Source organism: Nannospalax galili, unplaced genomic scaffold (genome assembly GCF_000622305.1).
Source record: "Nannospalax galili isolate Female #2095 unplaced genomic scaffold, S.galili_v1.0 scaffold183, whole genome shotgun sequence".
In the NCBI taxonomy this organism is placed as follows: Eukaryota; Metazoa; Chordata; class Mammalia; order Rodentia; family Spalacidae; genus Nannospalax; species Nannospalax galili.
In genome coordinates, this window is record NW_008350555.1 from 1,112,428 (window position 1) to 1,138,881 (window position 26,454).

Below are 26,454 nucleotides of genomic sequence, written 5' to 3' on the forward strand. Positions count from 1 at the left end.
AATGAATTTCATTTTACATTCTAAAAAATAATGGCTCACAGTTAAAATAGTGAGGTTAGCACACAAACACACTCAAGAAATATATACTGCAGTGGTCCCAAAGGGTAACCTAGCAACCAAGAAACATTCAGGAGTTTCCAGTTGAACATTTACTGAATGCCAGCATCCTAGCACGAAAATCAGTGCTGTTGTCTTAATGTCACGTTATATGGCTGACATATGAGGAATATGTAGACAAAAGATCAGTGCTCCCCAGCAGTGGGAAAGTGCAACTTTCCACAGCATCTCCTTCTCTTCTTCAGCCAGAAGCATGGGACACTTGGCACTTTGTCCCATGGGGCAAGCCCATGGACTAAGTAAATGAAGAATGACAGTGTGAAGTCTATAGTACCCAGGTCTCTGTGGCTTCCTCTTAAGAGAAACAATTACTCTTCCTTTTGGCATTAACTTTAAACAATGAAGATTTTTAATATCAATAGTATTGCTATCAGTTCCTTCAGGTCAACTCCAGACTCTGCTCTGTCTTTCGCGCATGCTGACTTCATCCCATAGTCTCTAGGATGATTGCTCACTTCATGTATGGACAGTGGTCTTCGTTCTTTTCAATGTCTTGTCATCATTGTCAAAGTCAACATTCTGGAATGAACTGAAACAGCCTCCTTGTAATGCCCACATCCAGACAGTCAACTCTCCTTCCTTAGTTTTAGTTCCTGACCTCATGAACAGCCTTCTCCTCCTCCTCCCCCCACTTCCTCCTCCTCTTCCATATTAGGAGGAAGCATGGAGCTGTCCTGGACTTTCCTTTCTTTAATGCTTTACCTCCACACTATGGTGAGCGCTGCCATCGCCTCGATTTCCATCAGAGCACTTTCTACTTGTAACAGCTTCATATCCCAGTAACTGTAAAGACCCCTCTAAGTCTCCTTTCCCACTGATGTCACCCTCCACAGTACAGACTTAAGTCTGTTGGCAGCAAGTTTCCCTCAAATGACACCCTGGGTCACTTACCCTTGAGGTTAGGAAGTGCCATGCTTCCCTGGTGGCACACACACTGCTGAGCGTGGTGATGGGAGCAACAGCTACCACTTGTGTGGATGAGCAGCTGTATGTCAGGCAAAGGACAAATACTTTATTCACCTATTACCAATTCTTACAACAGCTGTGTAGACTAGGTATTCTCATCTATCTTTACAGATACAAAGGGCTGGTATGTTTAAATGATTTGTCCAAGATTCCCAGTTAGGACAAGGAAAAGATTCAAGTGCACACCACCCCTTGTGCAAGTGTTATGCCATATTGCTTTCAAAAAGCTTGCTGTTTGTTTTAATGTGTATGAATCTTCTGATTTAGAGTTAATGCTTAGTGTCCTGAAACAGGCACCATCAGCTTAGGAGGGTCCAGTGCTCCTCCTCCTGTAACCCATGCTAACTCCCTCTCTGCCTTCACTCTAATATAGTTCTCACCCTAGGAATGTTCTCGCTCTTAACTACTTGCTTGTTTGCTTAAATGTCACTCATTCTTCAAGGTCCTGAGCAAGTTCAATCTTCAACACAGATTACTCTCCAGCCAGCGTACTGGTATTCTTCCTTTAAGGATTTATGACCAGTACTCTGTGACTTGCTTTTGTCTCTCCAGTTAGACCTGAAATTGGAGCCAGATGAAAAGATTATGTAATTTCTCTGCAGACCCACAGAGCTGTGTTTGGATTCCAGTCTAGGGCTGTGGTATCCCAGACATACTACTTGTCCTCTGGGAAACAGTTTCCTCGTTTGACAGGGGTTGTTACACAAAATTTATAGGACAAAACCGCATAAAGCCCTTTCTAGGGCCAGCCCTGGTGGTTCCTAAGTGCATGCAGGTTTCCAATCCTCTTTGAGGGTAGGGTTATGACTTACACCTAAAGAATTGCAGCAAGGGAGTAGCAAGAGCTCATGTATTTGCAGTTGTATAACAGGGTATTGTATTACTTTGAGAGGCTTTGGAATCTAAGAGAAAAATATTCCAAGTACCCAGAACCAATTTCAGTGCACTAAAAACACCTCACACCAGGGAGAGAAGACACCCCGGGGAGAGAGGACAGAGAGTGAGTGTGGATTTGCAAAGTAGACTTGGAGTGAGAAAGCCCAGAAAAGAATACAGGGAATCAAGAAGACATCTGTGCACATGTTCATGGCTGTATGATGCACAACAGCCAAGAGCTGAAAGCCACCCAAGCATCAACTGATGGATGATGGGTAAACAAAACATGGAACACACATAAAGCAGGGTACCATACAGTCTTCAACAAGAACATAAGACAACATGGACCATCTTGAAGACATTACCCCTCATGAAAGAAGTCATTCACAAAAAGACAATTCTATATTATAACCCCTGGGTACCTAGAGCAGTCAAATTCACAGCAAAAGAAACAAAAATGATGGTTACCAGAAATGGGGAAGGGGAAGGTTGGGAAGTTCCTGTTTAATGGGAGCAAAGCTCATTTGTGGGTGATGAAACACTTCTGAGGATAAATGGTCATGCTGACTGCACGGCAGTTTGAGCAGACTTAACACTTCTGATCCTACACCTAAATTAGCAGGGCAAAATTTTATGCTATGTATATTTTGTCATAATAAATAAAAATTATGAGAAAAGGAAAAAAAGAAGGGTTAGTCTAGTACACAGAGGCAAGAGCAGAGGCCACAATGAGCAAGGACTCTAAGGACACAAATGTAACTACATTTGTCTTTGCATCACCAGAGCCCTACTGGTTCAAAGTACAGATGACACAGGGAACAGAAAACCCAACTCAAACTGGCTTAAGCTATAACACAGATTTACTGGCTGAGGCAACGAAACAAGACCATGACTTTCAAACTTTAACAAGCATCAGAATTGTTTACCCAGTTCTGGAAACACAGATGACCGCACCCTGTCCCCAAGTTTCTGATTCCATAGGACTAGCATGGGGCCTGAGAATTTGTTTCTAGTCATTGGTATGTGGAATTGGCACTGCATTGAGAACCAGATGTTCTTGAACACTCACTCGTGTGTCTTTTGTGTTCTCGGGACCCTGGCTTGGCCTCTTTCCAGGTGCTGACTTCCCTCCACTCTCTCAATTAGGAACAATCCTAATTGGATTGCTTTTGATTTGATATCCCTCACAGTGCAGTCACTCTTGTCAAGTGTGGATTATATGGATCGGCTTCTAGGTGGTGCTGGGGATGTGGTGGCTCCAACTTCCCTGGAATCAATCACCTGCTTCCTTAGGGGATGAGTGAAAGGCAAACAGATAGCAGAGAGGCTATGAATAGGTACCCACAGCCCCAGAAGAAGGGAAATCTGAGGTGGCAGAAGCTAGACCATAGATACATGCCAAGGGGTTTGGAGCTGAGCCTTAAACCAGTGAACCAGGCTGGCGAGATGGCTCAGAGGGTAAAAGCACTTGCTTCTTTGTTTCATTTCCTGTTGCTGTGATAAAATAACCTGTGTGTAGGTCAGTTTTTGTTGACATGACACAAACTAGAGTCACCTGGGAAGAAGGAACTCCAGCTGAGGAATTCCACACCAGACTGGCCTATGGGCATGTCTGTGAGGCATTCTCTTAATTGCTAATTGATGTAGGAGGGCCCAGCCCACTGTGGGCAGTGCCATCCCCATGTGGGTGGGCCTGGGCTTTATAAGAAAAGTATTGAGCAAGCCAGGGGAGCAAGCCTATAAGCAGTGTTCCTCCAGGTCTCTGCTTCAGTTCCTGCCCTGCTTGAGTTTCTGCCTTGGTTTCTCCCAGTGATGTACTGTGATGATCAGGTTGTTCAAATCAAATGAACTCTTTCCTCCCCAAGTTGTTTTTGGTTAGTTTTGTTTTGTTTTGGTCTTTTTGAGACAGGGTCTCCCTGTAGCCCCAGCTATCCTGGAACTTAATAATAGACCAGGCTGGCCTTGAACTCACAGAGATCTGCCTGCCTCTGCCTCCCAAGTACTGGAATTAAAGGCATGTGCCACCACACCCAGCCATTGGTTAGTTTTTTTTTAAATCACAACAACGTAAACTAGAACACCATGACTAATGCAAATTAAGGGAAAGGGGTTTATTTGGCTCATACTTCCAGTTTACTGTCTATCATTGTGTGGAAGTCAAGATGTCAGGAACCTAAAACAACTAGTCAGATTACATCTGTAGTTAAGAGTAAAGAGCACTGTATTAACGCATGCATGCTAGTGCTTGGCTCACTCCTTTCCACTTAGTCCACCCAGCCCATGAAGTGGTGATGCCCACATTCAAGTGAGTCTTCCCACCTCAATGAACCCAATTAAGAAAAATCTCCCATAAGCAATGTCCACAGCCTAATCTAGACAACTCCCATGAAGTCTCCCTTCCCAGATGATTCTACATGTGTCAAGTTGATAATCAAAATGACTCATCATACATATAATGGCTTGACTTCCACCCTTAGAACTCAAGGAGAGAACCAGCTCCTGAAAGTTGCTCTCTGACCTCCACATGTACTCTGTGGCATGTGCATTCTCTCTCTCTCTCTCTCTCTCTCTCTCTCTCTCTCTCCCTCTTTCTCTCTGCTCTCTATTTTCTCTTACACACATTTTACCTCCACAAAATAAGTAAAAAACAAAACAGTGAACCAAATGATTACAACCTGATGTGAGTGATTTCAGGAAGATTCCTCAGGCAAACATTTGAAAGGCTGGTGGTCCCACTAGCAGCGTCAAGGAGAGAGATGACTCTGAGTTGTCCTTCCTCCTCACACCTTGCCCTTTAGAAATGTTAAACTAGCTGAGACATTCCCCATATCTCTACAAGGCTGTCATCAGGAACTCATCCACTGGTGTGTGTGTGTGTGTGTGTGTGTGCGTGTGTGTGTGTGTGTGCGCGCACGCGCGCGCGTGTTCTGGTGGCATCCACTTGTCAAAATGCTCCATAATTGCTGTGCTCTCTCCTATCTTTCCCATCAACTGTTGCTTCCTAGAGGACAGAGCACAGAGTTGTTGGACTATATGTTGTAAATAGAGAGAACAGTGCCTGATGTCTCCGGACATCAATAGAAGCTTGTAGAATTTGTGAATTGATGAACAGTGACATAAACTAATACATATTTTCAACGTGATATCTGTTAACAGCAGAAATGAAGAGCAAAACAAATATCTTTTATAGTTGGAAGCCATATAACCATCTTCTTCCCTGATAGCAATAGAAAGTCTTACAGCTTGCGTATCTTCTGATTGTCCTGTTTCTTTTTTGTGTGTTCTTGTGTGCATGTTTGTGTGTGTACATGTATGTATGCAGGTGTGCATGCATGCATGGAGGCCATAGGACAACCTTGGGTGTTTTGACTCAGATGCCATCCACATTTTATTTGAGACAAGATCTCCTGGGACTGGAACTCACTAAGTAGTCTGGGCTGGCTGACCAGTGAGCCCCAGGGCTCTGCTTGTCCTCATCTCCCAGCTCTGTGACTACAAATGTGTTTCACCATGCCAGGTTTTATTTTATTTTTCTACATGGCTTCTGGGAATCAAACTTAGGCTCTCATGCTTGCAAAGCAAGCACTCTCCTGTTGGAGTGAGGCGTGATCTCCCCAGCCCCTACTTCTGTGGTGCTCATGGTGACTTGCTCTCTAATCCATCAATGGCAAAACCTCTGAAGAAACTTTCATTTTGGAGTCTGAGCTCTGTGCTTAGCCCCAGAGATGAATTTGATCAAAAGACAAAAGCAAAGCAAATCTCTTGATGGCTAACATACTGCAGAGCAAGGTGACAACCAGGCCTGAGTCAGCTGAGACAAATCTGCCAAGCAGCCTCCACAGGGCCACCCACCCTGGATCCACCTACAGCATCATCAGCTTCGTTCGTGAGGCCACTTCCGAGCAACTTGGCAGCTCAGGTTGTCACGAAGACTGAGCTCAGAGCCTTACAGCTTCCTTATGTGACCGAATTCTCCTCTGTATAGCTTGAAGGCTGAGCTTTTTTCAGACTGTACCTAGACAGACCATCTGGCAAGGCAGTTCTCTGGATCTGTCTCTCTGAAGAAACTATCTTTGTTCATAAATTTTCAGATTTTTTGTAGTTACCAGGAATTCTTGACATTCCAACCACAATGCACCACATTTACAGACTGGCTTTGGGGCTTTATCAAGGTAGCACACAAAGGCTAGCATGGGTAATTCTAATGATAAAGATGCTCTCAGATTTGTGTCCCAGGTTTTACCCAGAATCCTGACACAAATGTCTGGGAGGGATCAAAGAGCAGTCTGATCTCTCAAGTGGGATGCCATTCTTGGCAGCTCACAAAGCAGGCAGAGCCTTCAAAGGCCAGCTCAAAGCTGTTCTTCCTCTGCCTGCAAAGACCTTCTCGCCCCTGGACTCCTTGAGAATTCTGTTAGAACTATTTTGTGATGTAGTCTCTGTCATTTCACCCTTTCCTGCCTCCTGAATACCCCTCCTCCTAACCCTAAATTCAACTCCAGGCTCTTTGGGAATAGAAGCCACATTAATATCTCCAATATAAACCTTATGGTGCTCAGCACAGCTCAGCTGCTGGATTAACACATGTGGATAGATCATCATCATCAGAAGAGAGTCCCATTTGGTGCCAGAACTATATATGATGGAGCTTGTCATCTTTCAGTAATAGTGTAATTCAATACTGAACATGGCCTGCTTTCTATAACAAAAATGGTCTGAGGACATACCTGTCAACTTCTTGTGTTCTTTTCTTTGGTATTTGATATTTTATTCTCTAAGTGGTCAGACAATACCTTTCGCTTTATTAAAAGTAATAACGTTTACAATTTAAACTAACAAGCTGAATGTCTCCAATAAAAAAGCATAGCTTCAGATAATTTGTGAGTACAAAGAGAAACACAATGGCTAGAAAGAGAACTTTTCAAGCACAAAGACCTGAGTTTGATCCCCAGAACCCACTTTAAAAAACCAGGTCTGGTGGTATCTGCTTGTGATCCTAGTGTTGGGGAGGAAGAGACAGGGAGATCCCTGGGGCTCAATAGCAGGTTCTAGGCTATTGAGAGCCCCTGTCTTAAAACAAAACAAAACAAAAAACCCAATGTGGGCTGGGGTTGTAGCCCAGTTGGTAGAGTGCTTGCCCAGCATACACAAAGTCATAGGTACCCTAGCACCACACAAACCAGGCATGGGGTGGCCTACCCATAATCTCAGCACTTCAGAGGCAGAGGCAGGAGGATCTGAAGTTCAAGGTCATTTTCTGCTACATAGTAAATTCAAGGTCAGCCTTTGATATATGAGACCCTGTCTCAAAAAAAAAAAAAAAACCCAAAAAACCAAAACCAAAAAACCAGCAAAACCCCCAAGGTGTACAACATCTGTAGAACAATATCCGAGGTTGTCCTCTAGCATCCACACGTGTATGAGCACACAGACAGTGTATACCCAAACACACATGCACACAAACACAGACACATATAGACACGCCCAAATAAAATTAAAAAGAGAAATACCTGAGCGGGCAATGCATGAATCTTTGAGGGTGAAGCCTAAGTAGCAACGGAGACTGCAGGATGTTGGAGATCTTGAGACCATGGAAAATGCTGAGGAAAGCCACATGAAACAAGTGGATCCAGTTCAGGAGAGAAGCCGTGTGGACTGTAAGTGGCAAGATGATAGAGGGAAGCTGCCCAAGGAACTCACATTGCAGCCCTACGTTCTCCACGTGGCAGACACTAGGCTACAGTGTTTGGTCCCAATCCTCCTCCTCTCTCTGGTCTCATCCCTCCCTTATGGAATAGAAATGTTTACTCTGAAGTAACTTTTTGTTTTACAGACACTGGCCCTAAGAGTACCTTGCATCTTGGAAGAGACTTTAAATTTGGTCTTTTGGACAGAGTTGGAACTGTTTAGACTTTAGGGACCCATGGAGAGGGACTAAGTGCATTTGCATTATGAGCTTGCCATTATTTGAGCTTGCCACGAGCCTTTGGCAGTCAGGGGCAGAATGTTGTTTGGATAGAAAATACCCTCCCAATAGGCTTATATGTTAAAAGATTGGACCCTGGATGGTGGTACTATTTTGAAAGAATTTGGAAACTTAAATTTTTTTGATTTATTTATTTTTATTTCTTATGTGTTTGAATGTTATGCCTACATGTGTGTAAGTGCACTTGGGTCATGCAGTGCCCGTGGAGGACAGAAGAGGGTGTCAGATTCCCTAGAACTGGAGTTACGGATGGTTGTTAGCCATGATGTGGGTGCTGAGATTCAAACCTGGGTCTTCTGCAAGAACAGCCTGTGCTCTTAACCACTGAGTCATCTTTCCAGCCCTAGGATTTGGAAACTTTAAGAGGTGGGACCTGGTTAGAAAAAGTAGGTCAATGGTAGTAGATCTTGGGGGCATAACATCCTTGGCACCTTCCTGTCACACTCTACTTCTTGTCTGCCAAGAAGTGGAGGGCAGCGTCCATCAAACACTCCCACTGCCGTAATGTTCCATCCAAGCACAAGGGGCAAGAAACCATAGACTGAATGCTGAAACTACAAGCCAAAATAGATCTTTCTTCAGCTCAGGTGTTTATTTCAAGTATTTTGGTCACAGTTAACTAATATAGACAAAACAAAAAATGAAATTAACTTGATTTTATATCTCAGAGACAAAGGCTGAAGCACTTTGATGTTTATCCTTCCATATTTTTTATGTAAATATAAACTCACATGCATTTAGGTTGTAGTCTAGTCTTTTAAAAATTCAATTAGACTTTTCAAATATAGGAAACACCTCTATTAAACACTGGTTAAAGGACTCTAAAGCTAGCCCAGTTAATACCAACAAGCTGAAATGACAAGACGATACAGAATTTTCTAACCCAGATATCCGTCTTTTCTATAAATAGTGGTTTTTGATTCTGAGTTCTGTGCACATGTGCCACAGCTTATAAAGACATCATCCTTGTTTTAAAAAAGAATGTTGCAGGCCAGACCGTCCAATTCCATGTATTAGAATTCTTGCCCTGCTATCTTCTGGTAGGTGTTCAATTCTCCTGCACAGCTTTGTCTGGAGCCTCAAAGCTTGTCAGTGCAGCCCACCCTTTGTTCTAGCCACCTCCCACTTCATGGCCTAGTTTTTAGGAAGTCTGTACAGAAAACCCCAGGTGCATCTAAGATGCAGTGAAGACAGCAAGGACAGGAGAAAGATGGAAAGAGAAAGTAGAATGAAAAAACGGGCTGAGAAGGGAAATTCGGGCCAATTTTTTAGTAAAGGATGATTGAAAACCTTGACAACCTGGCTGTACTGTAGGAAGCAGGGGAAGGCAGTGATGAAAGCCTGTGACCCTGGGTTTCAATTAAATTACATAGGAGCTCTGGAGTACCGGGATTACAGATGCATGCACTACTGCATCCAATTTGTATGCAGCTTCTGCAAATTCAAGTTAATTAGATTACAAAGCTGTGCCTGGCACTTTGGTGAGTGGTCTGCTGAGTTTTAATGCTGTTTATCCCTCTGCCTTTTTGAATCTCGCCTGCCTGTTTTCCTAAGCACATCAACCGTGGCCCATAAACTCTCCTTCATATATCATTACAGCTCCAGCAATCGAATGCTGAGCTGGAAAATGTCGTTCATCCAAGGCAAACAAAAAGCACTGTTGTTTCCACGATTCTAAGAGCACAGTTGGATCATTATCACTTATTTGGTATAAACTCAGGCTAATATTTCTGTCTCAGCTGGGATGAGGTTGGGAGAAAGGACTTTAAATCCAAAACTATCGAAAGAACTTTGGAGGTCATTTCTCTAATGCTCCCTGCTTATCTCTGTGACCAAGCCTGACCCAAGCTTGACTCTTCTCTTGAGAGTCCTGACTAGTCATTGGCCTTAACAATGGATACCCCAGGTCACCTACTGGAGCCACTAAGAAGCAGTGGGACACATCTGCTGTGGGCGGCCATGAAGCACAGGATCCTAACCTGAAGGGTGACTCTGAGGACAGAGAAAAAACTAATGTGCTTAATGTAGAATAAAAATGAGACAAAAGCAATAAAAATGAAACTAAAAAAAGAATTTAATATTTTGAAAACTGTGACAAAATAGAAATGTACCTAATGTATTTTAAAGATTAAAAGAATGATTGAAAATGAACACTTTAGTAGAAATAAAGGTTTTCATTCTTTCCCATGACCTGAGAAACAGGGTTGCAATCTTTCTCAGCCATTACCTTTTTGTTTATTTATTTAAAATTTTATTTATATATGTCTGAGAACATTTATGCATGAGTGCATTTGTGGGGCGGGGGGGCGGCATGTGTATGTGTGTGTGTGAGCATGAATGTCCCAAGGTGCTCAGAGGTCAAAGACAACCTAGTGTGTTGGTTTTCACCCTCTACCTCGTTCTGAGGCAAGGTTTCTGTGTTGTTTTCCACTGTGTGCCAGGCCAACTGGCCTGTGAACTTATGGGGATTCTCCCATGTCCACTTCCCATCGCCTCATAGGAGCACTAGAATTACAGACGTCTGTACTCCTGCATCCAATTTGTATGTGGGTTCTGAAATTTCAAACACAGGTCCTAAATTTTACCCAGGAAGTACTTTTACCTGCTGAGTCATCTCCTCCACCCTCTTGGCCATTATTTTTTTAAGAGATAACTCCCAAATCCTTGAGAAACATGGCTGGGTTGAAAAGCTAGCAAGGGCTTATGTAACTTTTTTAAAGGCTTAAATACCTTTCAGTGGAGGAGAGAAGGAAAGAGATGGCCCCAAACCAGCTGCATTCATGATGAACTATATGGCAAATGGTCCTGGGGCGTACTTTTACCTGAGGACTAGGCATTGTTTATCTTGAGAACATGTGTGGGATGGATCGTATCAACTGTGTATAAAGAGTGGTAGTTCCTTCTGTCTTTGCAGTCTCCTTGGCAGTTTTCCTGTGATGTTCAAGGATTCTGTTTTAATGCTTATTCAATAACAAAACTGTTTCCTTTCTCCTCCACTCTTGAGAAGAGCTGCTCTGGGTTGGCAGAGGAGGTTTTGTTACTAATTCTATTTCACCAACACAAGGCATCCACTGCAAGTGAGAAGTGCTCCCACCACTGACACCCACATCCTCTCCACATAGGAGAATCTTCAGCCAAGCCAATTTATCTCTAGAACATTCCTTAGCAAGTAGATTGAATCCTCCTTCCCCAAAAATACATTGGAGTCGTAACCCCCAGCATCTCAAAATGTAAACTTTTGGAGATAAATTTTTACAAGGTGATCAAGTTAAATAAAGTCTGTAGAATGGAGTTTCCTCCAATGACTGATGTCCTTATGAAGGAGATGATGTGTGCACAGAGACAGACACCCACAGAAGGAAGATGAAGCAAGGAGACAGGAGCAAAGGCAGTGATCTACAAGACAAGAAGAAAGGCCTGGAATATATCCTTTCTCCACAAGCCTTCAGGAACCAGTAGGACAAAAAATAAAACAAAACAAAAAAACAGCCGAATATAGTTCCCTTTAAAACTGGGACACATGTAATAGTCTGTGATTTAAGTCACTCACTTTGTGGTACTTTGTTATGAAATGTCTCACAAATTAATATGATCAGAGCAAGAAAGTACTACTATGCAAATTGATGTGAAATGGTGCTGACTGTGCAGTTTTAGGTCTTTGTCGCAATGACAGGAAGAACAGGGCAGATGAGGACCACCATCTACCACATTGCTTCCATTCCCATCTCCAAAGTGCTAGTGACACAGTGACCCACCTTAGCCTTGTGGTCTTTCTTAGCTCCATGCAGACCACTCCCATGATATTGTTCAGTCATATGCAGGTCTGAGTTTTATGAAAAATTCAGTGCAGGGACTGAGGAGATGGCTTAGTCAGTAAAGAATTTGCTGTGCAAGCATGAGGACCTAAAGCTGATCCCCAGAAATCATGTTAAAAACTCGGGTGGCATGGAGGGGGTTCCCCAAGTGCCACACCTGATATGCCCCACTTCCATAATGGGGATTAGGGTTATCTCTTCAGAAAGGGGAGTGGTGAGAAAAGAAGATAAAAGTTGGCTAGACAGTTTAGGGTAAAAAGACCCAAAGACAAGCATCTAGTTTCTTTCTTGGCTAAAAGCTAGAAATGTCCTTGGGTCTCGTGGCAGGCTCATCCTTGACAGGGGCCAGAGATGCCAGAAGTGTTTAGGGGCTTTGATCCCTGGTCTGGTTCCTAAATGATTTTAGGGTTACTTCTTCAGAGGGGGCAATGTTAAGCATAGCAAGAAGGCCCATTAAGGGAAAACTTCTAGTCAAGAGAACAGAACCTCTGGCCTGGGTGGAGACCTAACATTCCATTTGGGCCTGGTTAATCACCTGACCAAGGACCCACCCCAAGGACGGCAGGCTGACCTTAAGCCATGCTTAGAGATAGGTAGAATAGTTATTACTTTAATGAGATATTGTACTTTTCCTACCCTCCTGCCTGTCTCTACAAGCCAAGCCTTCACGAGGTTCTGCTGGGTCTGCCCACCTTTTTGAGTTTAGACTCAGAAAGGTGCAATTTTTTTTCTGCCTCATTCTTTCAGTTTCTGGCCAGAACCTAAGCATGCTTTTTCTGATACTTTGGGCTTCCTTACTCTTTCTCTAAAGCTCCCCTCCTCACCGTGTGGCTGCCTGCTGTCCTGTGGTAGATCTCTATGTTGGCAACTCAAATGGCATGACTTTTTTTCTTCTCCATTCTCCTCCAGGCAATTGCTAAGATTTACAGCTTGCCTGCCCTGGGGGATTTTTTTTTAAAAAAAACTAACAAAATTGTCCTTGAGTTTTAAAAAAGCAAGATGGGAAGCAGATTTGTAATTCCATCATTGAGGAGACAGGAGGATCTCTGGGTCTTGGTGGCTTGCCAGTCTAGCCTAATTGCTGAGTTCCAGGTTCAGTGAGACTGTCTGAAAAATTGAGGTGGGAAGTGATTGAGAAAGACAGCTGACATCAACTTCTGAATCTACACACACACACACACACACAAAGTTCAGTGCAAAGCTATAACTATAAAAAGTTAATAGCACACTACAAAGAGTTCAGATATGTGGTTAGGAACAGCAAGATATTTTATCCTCAGGTCTCTCTGTTCCCAAACAAGATAACTTGTTTGGGTGGTTTTCAAACAAGTTAAAAACTGGTAAAAATAAAAGCATTTGAAGAGTATTCTTTTAAATTTAGTTTTTAAACTTTTAGAAATAAAATTGAGGGGGCTGGAGAGATGGCTCAGAGGTTAAGAACACTGACCGTTCTTGCAGAAGACCTGAGTTTGAATCCCAGAACCCACATGGCAGCTAACAACTGTCCGTAACTACAGTTCCAGGGGACCCAACAGCCTCTTCTGTCCTCCGCAGGGCACTGCATAACACGGTGCACTTACCTACGTGCAGGCAATGCATGCATACACATAAAATAAAAATAATAAAATATTTTTTAAAAAGTGAATCAGGTTTTTGGAACCTACAGCACACAAGGAGAGGAATGGGCCCCCACCATGTGGTGCTGTGCTGCAGAGAGGGGAATAGGCCTGCATGTGCCTCTGTACAGTGAAGGAAGTCTCTTCTTCCCTCTTGGGCAGGTGTGGTGATTCAGGTGTAGACTTGATCTCAGATGTCTCCCCCTCCCTTCTCTGGAATGTATTTGCATAGTATATAACCCAAATGGTCTATGTTCAGGGCAATAGATTAAAAGCCACTGATAGCTAGAAAAAGACTCAGCTTTGTAGGTTCTACTTATAGTAACTGTTCTGGGGTTGAAAATGTCTCAAGGTTGGTCAGCTTTTGCTTTAAGGTTGCCCAGGTGGCTTTTTAAGCTAGACTACGGCTTTATATGCGTAATGCTAGTTGAGGAGGGTTGCTAGAATTGGCCTCTCCTTTTATGTGACCCCGTCACTTTTCCCCAGTGCTGTCCCTTCTAAGCCCAGTGTAGGCATATGAGCTTCATGATTTAGAACACAGGGACTGTGACTTGACCTGTTAGCTGAGACAGGAACTCGATTACCCAGCCTCCATCTAAAAGCAGCTCCAGGTCCCTTAGCCAGAGACCAGCCAGCCCTGCTCCTGCTGGCTTCTCCTTCCCTCTTTTCCCCTCAGAGTGCATGACAATTGTCCTCTGAGAGGACTTGGGATGTTGCTCAGTTCTTGGGAGTGCCACTCAGAAATGGGCCTGCTCTGTGAAGGCTCCTACTCTGAGATCAAGATATGAGAGGCCCTTTTTATTAAAAATAAAAAAGATTTATTTTTTAATTATGTGTATGTGTGTATGTGCCCATGCATGCAGAAACCTGAAGAGGCCAGAAGAGGGTGTCATCCCCTGAAGCTGGAGTTACAGGGAATTGTGAGTGGCCTGATGTGGGTGTTGGGACCCAAATTGAGGTCCTCTGCAAGAGCAGTACCAGCTCTTAACTGCTGAGTCATTTCTTCTGTTTTTAAACCTCTCCCCAGCACAACTGCTATTGTGTTTTATCTTTTTACATTAATTTCTTGATATCTGCTTTCTGGCCCAAGGCCTTCTAACAGTGATAGACTGTGAAAATTGAAAACTCTTGCACGTAGTTTTTTTCATAACCCTAGTAAAATCTTTGGGAGGAAAGCACTGTCTTTTCCAACTTACAGATGAAAAATTGATGTCAGGGTAGGAGAGTTACAACTTCCAGCTAACCAGTGAGACTGCAAGTCTAGTGACTTGTCTGTGAATTGTCTCATTGTTTTGTACTAAAATGGAGTCACTAAGAAAGACAAAAAGCTTCACATCACAATAACATGGCTTTAGGCATTTCATCTTCACCAGAGATATATGTCCAGCTTCACCTTCTGGATAAGAAAATGGAACTTTTTGGAGGACATACTATGCTTCATCAGGAAAATGCAGTGTTCAGTTTCAATTGTCTTTAACATTTATCCATTATCAAATTCATTCTAGAGAAGCAATTATAGAACATATGATCTCATATGAATGTTACTGCTTTGGTAAACGACACACAAACAATACCAGATGATTTACAATGCGCTGTAGTCTTACATCTGTCTAAATAGCAGTTCCAGGCAATACAGGAGCTGACTAGACCCAGGACTGCTAACTGTCTGCTTCAAATCCAGTTCCTCTCTTGTTCCTTTATCATAGACCATCGACTACTCCAAACAATGAAGAATAAAGACAACATTTTCCAACAGCCCCTGAAGCCAGATATGGTTGTGTGACTAAGTTCCTGCCAATGAGATAAAAATGAAGCATTTAGGCAACTTCCAAAATATCAGGGTGGGAGGTGAACTTTTATATCTTGTTTTGGCTTTTCTCCTTCTCACTGGCTGGAATATGGTGTGATGCCATGTTATACAGCAAAAATGCACGAGACTGGGAGCCTGATTCCTTGATGTACGTGGTCCTTGACTCCAACTTCAGAAGGTGTCTTGTTCATTTTCGTGTTCCTCAGAGTAGCTTTAGCATCATTAGACCTTTCTTTACTCACCATTGTTTATGATCACTGAATGAATGGAAATAGGAGTTAAGGTAATAGTGTTGTGTCTTTATAGACATATGGCATCTGTTTTATTTTGTAGAGATTACAATAACAAAATGTCACAGGCTGAGTTGGTTTAACATTTATTAGTTCTCAGGATGCCACTTCACATCCCCTCCTGGGCTGGGCCAGTTGGTAGACTAGTTGCTCACATGGAAAGTGGCATCCATTCTCAGAGTCATGCAAATGCACGTGTAAAGCTAAGGACAAGCCCCTCCACCTCCATCACCAATGTGCTATGGCCACCTTACTCACCCTTTCTGACTTGGACTATTTCTAAGTTCCCACCAAGGGACAAAAATCAAAACTGTCTTACTTTGTTTCTCCTAGAGGTGACTATGACATAGAGATCTGAGCCCATGTTGTTTATTGGGGTGATTCTGGGACTACTGGTCGGGAGAGGACAAGTGATGGAGAAAGGAAAGGCAAGGGAGCTGGAATTTTATACCTCACCTCTCATCAATCTTTTTCACAAGCTGTTCTGGGAGCTTTGGCACTTCTAAGTGAGGAGGGTGCCCTCATGGAAAAAGAAATAGAGGCTGAAAATTTACAATACCAGGGGTGCTAGGCATGGAACAGGGAGAATTCAATTATAGTGGTTGTTATGGAAACAGAACTTAGATGTTACTTGAGGACTTGTCTACCTCCCCTGGAGCTTGGACTTTCATTAAGGCCAGGTATTAGGCTGGACCCAAGAGCAGAACTTCAGCTGTCCTTGGCTGTTGAGTATGTTGCTGAAGGCACAGATCCAAAGACGTTGTTGCATTGGGAAGTTAAAAGAAAGCCAGAAAGGAAGCAAAATCTGAGAGTAGTGGCAATAGGCTTGAGGCTAGAAAGTTCCAGACAAGAGGAGGTTTGAAACTAAGGGAGAGTAGAAAATTTAGCCTAGAGCAAGACCCAAACAAAACAGGAAAGCAGAGCCAAGGTGACTGTTCACAAGGCTCTTAGGCCCCTGGGACCCTGGTCAAGGCCCGGGAGGAAGCAGAAAGGGGACGATGAACAAATGAGTGGCTATGTGGCTAGCACACACGGCAAGTTCTTGGACCACAGAATGCTGGGGCCCAGAGGATATATGCCTGAGTCTTGAAAGTCATGAGAGCCCCAATTTCTACTCTGCTCATGGATAAGCAAGTTCACTGTGAGTTCCTGGGGCCCTGAGGCCTCTGCTGTCACAGCAGGGAGACCCAGGAAGGCCTGTCATTCGGAACACAGAAAACCAAGCGTGCAGGGCCAGCCAACTGCCTCTCCAAGGCCTCTTACAAGCTGGTGGGCATTGGTGGGAGGTAGACATGGAATTTCCCAGACCCTGGTATGAGTGACTCTCCTCCAATCAGATGGAGACCTGAACAGAACAAAAGGGTTGAGTAATAAAGAATTCTTTCTTTCTACCTAATGGTCTTCAAGTTGGGCTGCCAGTTTTCTGCCTACAAGCTCTGATTTAGACTGGTACTTACACTGTCCACTCTCCTGGTTGGACTCAGACTGAAATGACACCGCTGGTTCTCAGAGATGTGGATCTGGACTCAGCTTTCATGATCATGAGAGCCCATGCTCATTCGGTGTCTGCTTTTCTGGATGAGCCTCATAAACCAGGGTAGCCCCATAGTTCCTATTTGTTTCTGTTCCAGGCTTCCTCCTGTTCACTTGCCTCAGTATTTCTAGCTAAGTTGCCTTTCTGAAAAGTGTCTAAATACCAGGTACTCCCTTGAGACTCCTTTGTAGTTCCCAGTTTCCTGTAATCGTCCTACACTGGAATAAAAGGCCCTTCAAAACCTGGGTTCAGTGTATAGTTCAGCTCTCCTCTTTCTCTTCCCCTGCACCCTATCACCATCCTTGATTCACCCCATCTCTTATACATTTGGGCCTTTGCACCCGCTATCCCCAATGTTGACTGTGCCTTTCTACATTCTCTCCCTGGCTAGATAACCACTAGCTAGCATTTAAAAATCCAGCTTAAGTGTCACTTCATCAGCATATCCATCTCTGAGTTCCCTAAGTTACATACCCCAAGTTCCACTCCATTCTGTATAGCTCTCCGTTGTGGTAGGCATTACATGTTTTCATAGCAACCTATACAGTATCTATTTCCACCAAAGATAGAGGGCTTCTCAAAGGGCATGGATCATTAGTGTTCCAGCCTTTGGGTTCCAGGGACCTAGCATATAAGAGGGACTGTGGTCCTAAGTGTTGAAATGCTGAACATGGACAAGCACATAAAAGTGTAGGTAGAAAGATGCAAGGGGTAAAGGAGGCAGGGGTAAAGCTGCAGATTCCACAGGGCATTCATCTCCTCAGATGTCCCGTTAATCATCCAGACTGCCTTTCTGAGCAACATTATACACAGCCAATAACTGACTGTAGAATTACTTTCAAAATTATTTTGTTTCTTGTCAGTTTCATCAATTTCTAGTTGGGTTTTGTGGCATGACTTTTCCAGGGTAGAAGTGAACAAGAGTCTGTTCATTCCAGATAGGGCACCAATGAGAGACAAAAAAAAAAAAAAAAAAAAAAAATAAAAGACTATTGTTGATTCAATCAGTTTATTAGTGTTACTAACAGGGGCATGGATGAGGGATCACATACAGGAGCATGTGTGATACCTCAAGAAATCTACATTCCTGGGAACTCCCTGCTTAACATACAAGCAGCTCGACCGAAGAGTTTCCAGACCTCAGGCCTCTACCTCCTTGTGATTTACTGATCCTGTCACCTTGGGAAGGAGACTTATGAATCTTAAAACTCTTTTCTGAGTCTTTCCTTACCTTCCTAAGTCTCCTGAGCCTCCTCCCTGCAGGAGGGAAAGTTTCAATTAGGAGGAAATAGCTATACCAGAGGCTTGAGAAGCATTGGGCCATTTCAGAGATTGCTGCCCTTCTCTTATTTTGTACTGTGGAAATTTCCAGAACTTATTCTACCTGGTACTTTTGGGACATTGTTCATAGCATTGCTTAATATGAAATTAGCATTTTAGGAATGATAGAATTTCAGGAAAACATTCTCTGATCTTTTCAATAATAATTGTCCCAGTTAGCCTCTCCCTTGCTGTGATAAAAACACTGACCAAAACCAACTTGGGGAGGAAAGGGTCTACTTGGCCCACATCTCCCAGGTCCACAATTCATCACTGAGGAAGCCCAAGTTAGGAACTCACAGCAGGAACCTGGAAGCAGGAGCTGAAGCACAGGCCACGGAGAAACAGCTTATTGGCTTGGTCCCCTGGCCTGTGCTCAGTCTGCTTTCTTATATAATACAGGACCACCTGCCCAGGGGTGGAAACTCCCACACCACTCAACAATCAAGAAAATGTCCCACAGACACAGCTACAGACTAGTCCAATGGTGGACATTCCCCAGTTGAGGCTCCCTCTACCCAGGTGTGTCAAGTTGACAACTAAAACTATCCAGCACAATAATTAAATGCATGTTTAGGGTTTTGAAAGTCATACGCTATAACTCATACCGTGTGGACTTTAACAGGAGAGGTATGCCTTTTAATGAAAGTTGGCAAAATACGATGTGGAGATTAAAGAGAAGGCAAATTTATTTTTGTCACCTGACAATCTAGGCCTAGTGAAGTTTCTTATCCTGACCCCCACTAAGCAAGAGGAGAAAAATGCCTGAATATAGGAACTTTACAATGAAATTCCAGCAGGGATAGCAAATGTTGGTTTCATTATGTTAAAAGCAATGCTAAGGAACACAAAAAAAACCCCAAGAACTTTTAATACTGCTAGGACATAAAAGCAGTTGATCTCAATGTTTTGCTGCTGAGAAATTGGGGAAATGTGTTTTTCCACTGTGGCCAGAAGTTTCAGATTTCTCTTATGACTCAACTCATATTCAGAAAGCTTGGTATGGGGAAGGGTGTTGAAGCCTTACATCCTCACTCCAGTTAAGCCATTGATCTAAAAAGGCAGGTTAAACTTCAGAATGAGTTTTGTAGGTCAGTATCATTCACAGTATGTTTTCCAGGACACTTTAAGATGTGGGGTAAAGTGATTTTTATCATTAATGTTTTAAAATACAGATGCAATTTTATATGTAAATGACAGCAGTAGCCACAACATCCATAAACCATGTCTTGTTTTGTATTCTGTGGGCTGATGTAAATAGTAATACCCTAACTTTGGGAAGCAATGAACACTTCTGACTTTCATTTTCCTCATCTGTAAAATGGGGGAAATACTTGTATCTGAGTTACACAGGAGTCAAATGAGAGAACAGATGTAAACAGCTTATACAATGTTTCACATATACTGTTCAATACACTGGTTGTTAATAAAGATGTGGGTGTTATTCATATTAATATTGTCTAGATATCAGAAAGGTTCCATTTTGCCAAGTGACTCACCATTAATTAACCCATTTTGCTTGTTTACCTGTTACTTAACTTACTTTTGAGCCATAATTTTCACACCTTGGCCTAGATAATTTTCTAGCTTTAGCCCTTATGACTCTGTAAATACAGTGCTCAATATGGAGAGTCTTCTTAGCTCTATATCCCAAGCATCTGTACCCTTCCTGAAGTCATCTTCAACCAGAGCAGGTCTTGTATTGGGCCCTTTGTGAAGAAAGCAGAACCCCACAGTGCCTGGCTCCAGGATAGTACAGAACAGCTCAGCAGAGCGGCAGAGGAAAAGATGTTTGGGGCAGTATTTTCCAAATCCAAGCACACAACAGTCATTTTGGTACTAGCTGGTACACAGATAAAACTCAGACTTGTCTCCAAGAGATACTGTATCATTTTGAGTGAGAGAGAAATGTTGCTGGCTTTGTCCCTTGATGGAACTGAACCATTTGAACTTGGAAAGAAGGAAGTTTTCACCTGAAAAATAAAACTCTGCACACTACCTTCAGGAAAGGGTAGGGCCCATAACAGCATAATCATCACCCCTTGCATCTGTGTGGCTTGTAGGCTTACAAAGCCCTTTGTCAGACATCATACCATGTCATTCCCACAACAACTGTATAGCTAGGTGGGGAAGCTATGGATATTCCCATTGCTTCAAGAAGAAGGCTGATTTCGAGAGGTCATGTGACTTGCCTGGGTCACACAAGCTTATTAGAGTATGTGCTATAGCAGACACATGTGCCTATGGACTATGCGGGCTCCCACTTGCCTCCAAGAATGTATCTGAGCACCAACAACTCTGCCTTCTCCATTAGCTGCCTTGGAACCTGGCAAAACACTCTGTCATCTCCATCAAATAAAACCAACAGAAGTTTTCAAAGAATGATTTCTTTTTTTCTTAAACTTTTAAAAAATTATTTTGATTTTATGTGAGTGTTATGCCTGCCTATATATAAGTACACCTGTGTCATGCAACACCAGTGGAAGCAAGAAGAGGGCATTGGACTCCCTGGAACTGGACTTATGGATGGTTTTTAGCTGCCATATGGGTGCTGGGATTCGAAACCAGGCCTTCTATAAGAGCAGCCAGTGCTCTTAACCATTGAGCCATCTCTCCAGCCCTCAAAGAATGATTTCTAAAGAAAATTTCTCAAGCAGGCCTGCTGGATGAATTAAAGGGCTAGGGAAGGGGAGACACTATGCTTATTCTCTGCCAAGGAGTTCTAGTATAATACTTATCAATAGGCACTTTCAAAGGGACTTTTAAACCATGAATCCCACGGTACACAAAAGTCACATGTAAACGTTCATACTCAATTCAAAGGCACTGCCTTAGAACATTTTGTAGCAATATATCTGCTTATAATAAAGGGGAAGAGAGCATGTAAACATTTTATTAATTGATTAAATCAAGTGCTACAAGAACAGATTGGTGGTCATGAATCAGGATAAACATTTTTGGCTCACATCATTTTGTTCAGTCAGCTCTGCAGATAGGAAGTAATGGTTTATGTTGTTCCTCACTGGGTTGAGAGAAAAAGAATCCCCTGTGGAGGGCTCTGATTGTGGTCTCCTGGGGCATGGAGTAGGCTCACTTATCAGTTACTGTTGACAAGAGACTGCAGATACACAATTTTTGGCTGGAAAACCACAGGGTTTCCAGCTGGAAGACAAGAGACATCCTTTTGTTCTCCCAGGCCAAGCCTTGGAGACTGCCCAAGAACATCCCTTTGCTTCTATCAGGCTCTATTCTGCACTGAAGAAAAAGGAGAATGGTGAAAACTCCAGAGGCCCTCAGCCAATCTCCCCAAGGAGAATCTATTTTGTCAGAGGCCAGCTCTAGCTATGATCTGTACATTGGGGGACAGAGTCACATGGAGTTCAAACAGTTCTACTGGACCTCAGTAGGCATGGAGGGCAGTGAGGTCTGGGACTGACAAAATCATGCTGAGCTTCGCCTGCCATGACAGCCCCAGGTGGGGCTACTCTAGTCAGGGCTGGGCCTAACAGAGCCCCAGAGATATACAGAAATGTGATTCTGAAGTCTTATATTTCTGACTCCATTTATCCAGCTTCCTGAAGATTGGGGTCACTTTATTCCAGCATAGAAGAAAGTCCTCAAACTGGAGTTCTTCCATTATTGATTCAATCTATCTGTCTTCAGTATATAATTAATCAAAATCTCAAGACGTGAATGAGAAGCCTACGGATAAGCAGTGATGCGTTCCTGTGTGATAGGCCCCGTACCGACTCAAAGTGAGCAATGATCTCCACTCACCTGGCACCACGGCTGCTAGGAGCTGCCCCTTTACACTTCTCTGCAGTCCCAGGCACTGTCCTTACTATTCCTACCCCATGGTTGAGGAAATAGACTCAGATATGAGAGGATAACTAAGCCTGTGTGAGAAGAAAAAGAGGGAGCCATCTGTAGTCCTAACTCCTGCCTTTAAGCAACACTGTCTCTAAATGAACCAGGAAGAGAGTTTGAGACTAAAGAGATAACCGGAACTGGGGATGAGTCCATCCATGTGTTCCAGTACATTCTGCCTTCCCATCAGCTCTGCCCTAAGTCTATAAATACAACATATCCACAGTATCTCCAATGAACATTAGAAAAGCACAGAGGTAAAACTTAGAGAGGAACAAAGTTAAAAAGATCCCTGAGGGCTCATATGAAAGTGTAGGCACTGTGCCTCTATGGCCTCACCTCTGTTGACCATGAAGTAGAGGGCGAGACCGCCTTACAGGTCAACAGCTCTGGCTAGTGCTGTCCAGAACAGCTTTGGCCCCTAGTCACCTCCTCATGTTACAGAGCTGCATCGCAGTTACTGTCCATCACCCGCCTAGCCAGTCTTCAGCCCTAGCTCCCTCTCTTCCTTCTCTCTCTCTCCATCTCTCTCAGTGGATTAGCTCCCTGTGGCCAGCTCTGGTTGTACTTCCCAAACCAAATCCCATTTCCTCCCATAAGCCCTGTGTGGCCCCTTTGGTTTCCTCCTCTGATCTTTGCAGGACCCACTCTGCCTGTGATCTTTCAGGTTGTTCAGAACTGGTGTGAAACAAGGGCAACTGAGACCACAGAGCAGATGCTAGTCCTCCCCAAGATGGGCGCAGAAATGACAATGCTTAGCCTCTAAGGCTTTCTCTCATTCCTGCTCTGCCACCTGGGCTGGCACTCTGCTTCCTGAGTCCCAATTTTGGTATTTGCCTGATAACTACACTAATCTCTTCTTCAAAGTATTGGAAGAAGTTAATGAGATAATGGTATTAAACACTTAGCAGATGACAGCTATCAAAATAGTTCCAGCTATTATTACTATTACCATAACACTGTGACTTGTTCCTTACCACTTCTGTGACACCGATCTTTCCTCCGCTTCTCCTCCTACATTACCATTTAGTCTTTTTACAAAGTAAAGGTTGCCTCCGTGACCTTTCCAAATAGGTGTGACCACCCCAGCTTGTGAGAGGACAAAGTCACAGATGGGTTACATAACTTTCTAAGGTCATCACATTTAGAAGAAAAGCAACTGGGATAAATGAGTTCCCTCTGACTCAGAAAGTTACAGGTGTTTCCAGACCACAGACTTTGCTAGAAGCTGCCAATGTGCACCCAGAGGTGGGCACAGCAAAATGAGAATCAAGCAGGTACACAGTCAATCACAGAATAATGGGATAACAGTATTTCAGTAGGGAGCCAGTCTTGGGGCAAGGGTAATACTCAAGTGGCAGGACTCGAGAACCCATGGCTTTTCCATCACCACTGAGCTAAGTATAAGCGAGACAAAACATAACATTGCATCCTGCTCCCTGGTTCTCAGGCACACTGGAGGAGAGAGGGTGATGTTGACAGGGGACTGAAAGGTCAATCAAAGAGACCCCATAAGAGTAGGTAGGCTTTCAGAAAAAAGAACATAGTGGAGGTAAGAGGAAAAGACGTTCAAGGTGGTAAGGCTAGTCTGAGCAAAGCCCTTGGGCTGGAGGACAACAGATTCATGGTATATAAGAGCATCAGTAAGGGTGGGAACAGGTCACAAAGAGCCTAGTAAGCTACGCAGAAGTCAAAGACAGCACAAAACCCAAGGGGGCAGGTTTCAAGTAGCAGCATGTATATGGAGGCTGGACAGAGCAAGGGTGGGGGTGGAGGGGTGTTTAGGCCCAAGGGGATGTCCAGCACTTGCCTCCATGCAGAGAGGTATTTCTGGTGGTAAAATTCATGTACCAGTTTTAGGTAGGTTGGGGACCTTTCACACTCACACTCTGCCCAGAGCTCCTCTTAGAACCTTTTCTGAAACACTAGCATACTTTGATTCAAAAGGTGGGACAAATAAAGATGGCTCCGGGGATGGAAATAAGAAATCAGTGAGGGAAGGAAATAGTAAGAAGTCAGTCTCTGGGAATTCTGGGAAAGTTGTCCTAAACGTGGCGACTTGTGCACACATATAGAGACCTTTGTGTCTTCCACCCGATTTGTCAAGTGTGAAAAATGTCATCACTTTTTTGTTGTGCTGTCACAAGCAGACTCAAAGAAAAGCATAATTAAGGAACCAGAATCAGCAGAAGCTCTGAAATTGGCATTCCAGCACAAACCACCTCCACCCCACAAGATTTATAATTGCTTCAACAAGTTTGTTGTTGTCCAGTGGTTTGCTGAGAAAGTGTTTTCAGTTGCCATCTATAATCATTGTAAGAGAATATATAACAATAGCCCAGCTAATCTGAGACAGCAAGCAGAGGTAGAGAAGCAGACATCACTAACACCTAGAGAGTTAGAAATAAGATGGGAGGATGAGTACAGATTTACAAAATTGCTTCCAATTGCTGGAATTAGCCCACATAACAATGCCTTAGGAGCATCAACACAGCAACAGGTAAGTCGGCAAATATCTCAGGAAAAACGAGGCGAAGTATTGGATTCCTCTCATGGTGACATAAAACTTGAAAAAAGGAATATTTGCTGCTTGGACCAACTGGGTCCAAACTTTAGCTTAAATGCCTTGATGTTCCTTTTGCTATCTGTTTGACTCAGGCTGGATATGTAGGGGAAGGTATTGAATCTTTGATTGCCAAAAGGCTCCAAGATGTTAATTATAATGTAGAAAAAGCACAACAAGGAATCGTCTTTCTGGATGACATAGGTAAGATTGGTGGTGTGCCAGGCATTCATCAGTTATGGGATGTAGGTGGAGAAGGCATTCAGCAAGGCTTGTTAAAACTACTAGAAGGCATGATAGTCAGTGTTCCAGAAATGAATTCTCAAAAGCTGCATGGAGAAACAGTTCAAGTCGATTCAACAAATATACTGTTTGTTGCATCTGGTGCTTTTAATGGCTTAGACAGAATCAACAGCAGCAGGAGGAAAAATGAAAAATATCTTGGATTTAGAACACCATCTAATCTAGGAAAGGACAGAAGAGCTCAGCTGCTGTAGACCTTGTTAATCAAAATGGAGAATCTAATACGCACCAAGATATTGAAGAAAAAGATCAGTTACTGTGTCATGTGGAAACCAGAGATCTCACTGAATTTGGCATGATTCTTGAGTTTGTGGGACAGTTGCCTGTGGTGGTTCCTTTGCATAGACTAGGTGAGAAGGCACTTGTACAGACACTAACTAAGCTGAGCAATGCTGTTATTCCTCAGTACCAGGCCTTATTCAGCATGGATAAGTGTGCACCGAATGTTACTGAGGATGCTTTGAAAGCCATAGTTAGATTAGCACTAGATCAAAAAACAGGTGCAAGAGGCCTTTAGTCCATAATGGAAAAGCTATTACTAGAACCAATGTTTGAAGTTCCTAATTCTGATATTGTGTGTGTGGAGGCTGACAAGTTGTAGAAGGCAAAAAGGAGCCAGGATACATTCAGCTTCCATAGAAAGAGTTATCTGAAGAGTATGACTCTGGGGTTGAGGAAGACAGACGGCCTGACCAAGCAGATGAGGCAAACAGCTAGACCGTCAGACTGCTTTGTATATATAGCTTTTCCTTCTTTTGTTTAGGGTCATAACTGTTTCTGTAGTCTGACATTAAAGGTACTGAATCTGTCTCTCAGATATCATACATGGTCAGACGCCTTTAGGATAAGAATAGATCATGTGTATTGTTGTAACATCACATTGATTTATACAGAAGACATTACCTGGACTTTAATGACACAATGTTTAGAAATTAAAATGTACATTATTTCAGTTCTGTCTTTATTATTTTTTTATGTGTATGTGTGTATTGCCTACATGTAGGTAAGTGCACCTGTGTCATGCGATACCCGTGGAGGACAGAAGAGGCTGTCGGATCCCCTGGGACTTGAGTTATGGACAGTTGTTAGCCGCCATGTGGGTGCTGGGATTTGAACCCAGGTCTTCTGCAAGAACAGCCAGTGTTCTTAACTGCTGAGCCATCTTTCCAGCCCCATTCAGTTCTTGTTTTTTTAAAAATATGCTTTAGGCCGGGTGTGGTGGCGCACACCTTTAATCCCAGGATTCAGGAGGCAAAGGCAAGTGGATCTCTGTGAGTTCAAGACCAGCCTGGCTACATAGTGAGTTCCAGGACAGCTGGGGCTACAGGGAGGCCCTGTCTCAAAAAGACCAAAAAAAAATGCTTTAACAAAATTCTTAGGAATTCTCTTAA

At 43.2% G+C, this 26,454-nt stretch overlaps 1 pseudogene; it reads left to right on the plus strand.

The window, feature by feature from the left end:
• Positions 1–7,549: 7,549 nt before the first annotated feature.
• On the plus strand, positions 7,550–25,780 carry LOC103745845 (annotated as a pseudogene).
• The last annotated feature ends 674 nt before the right edge of the window (positions 25,781–26,454 follow it).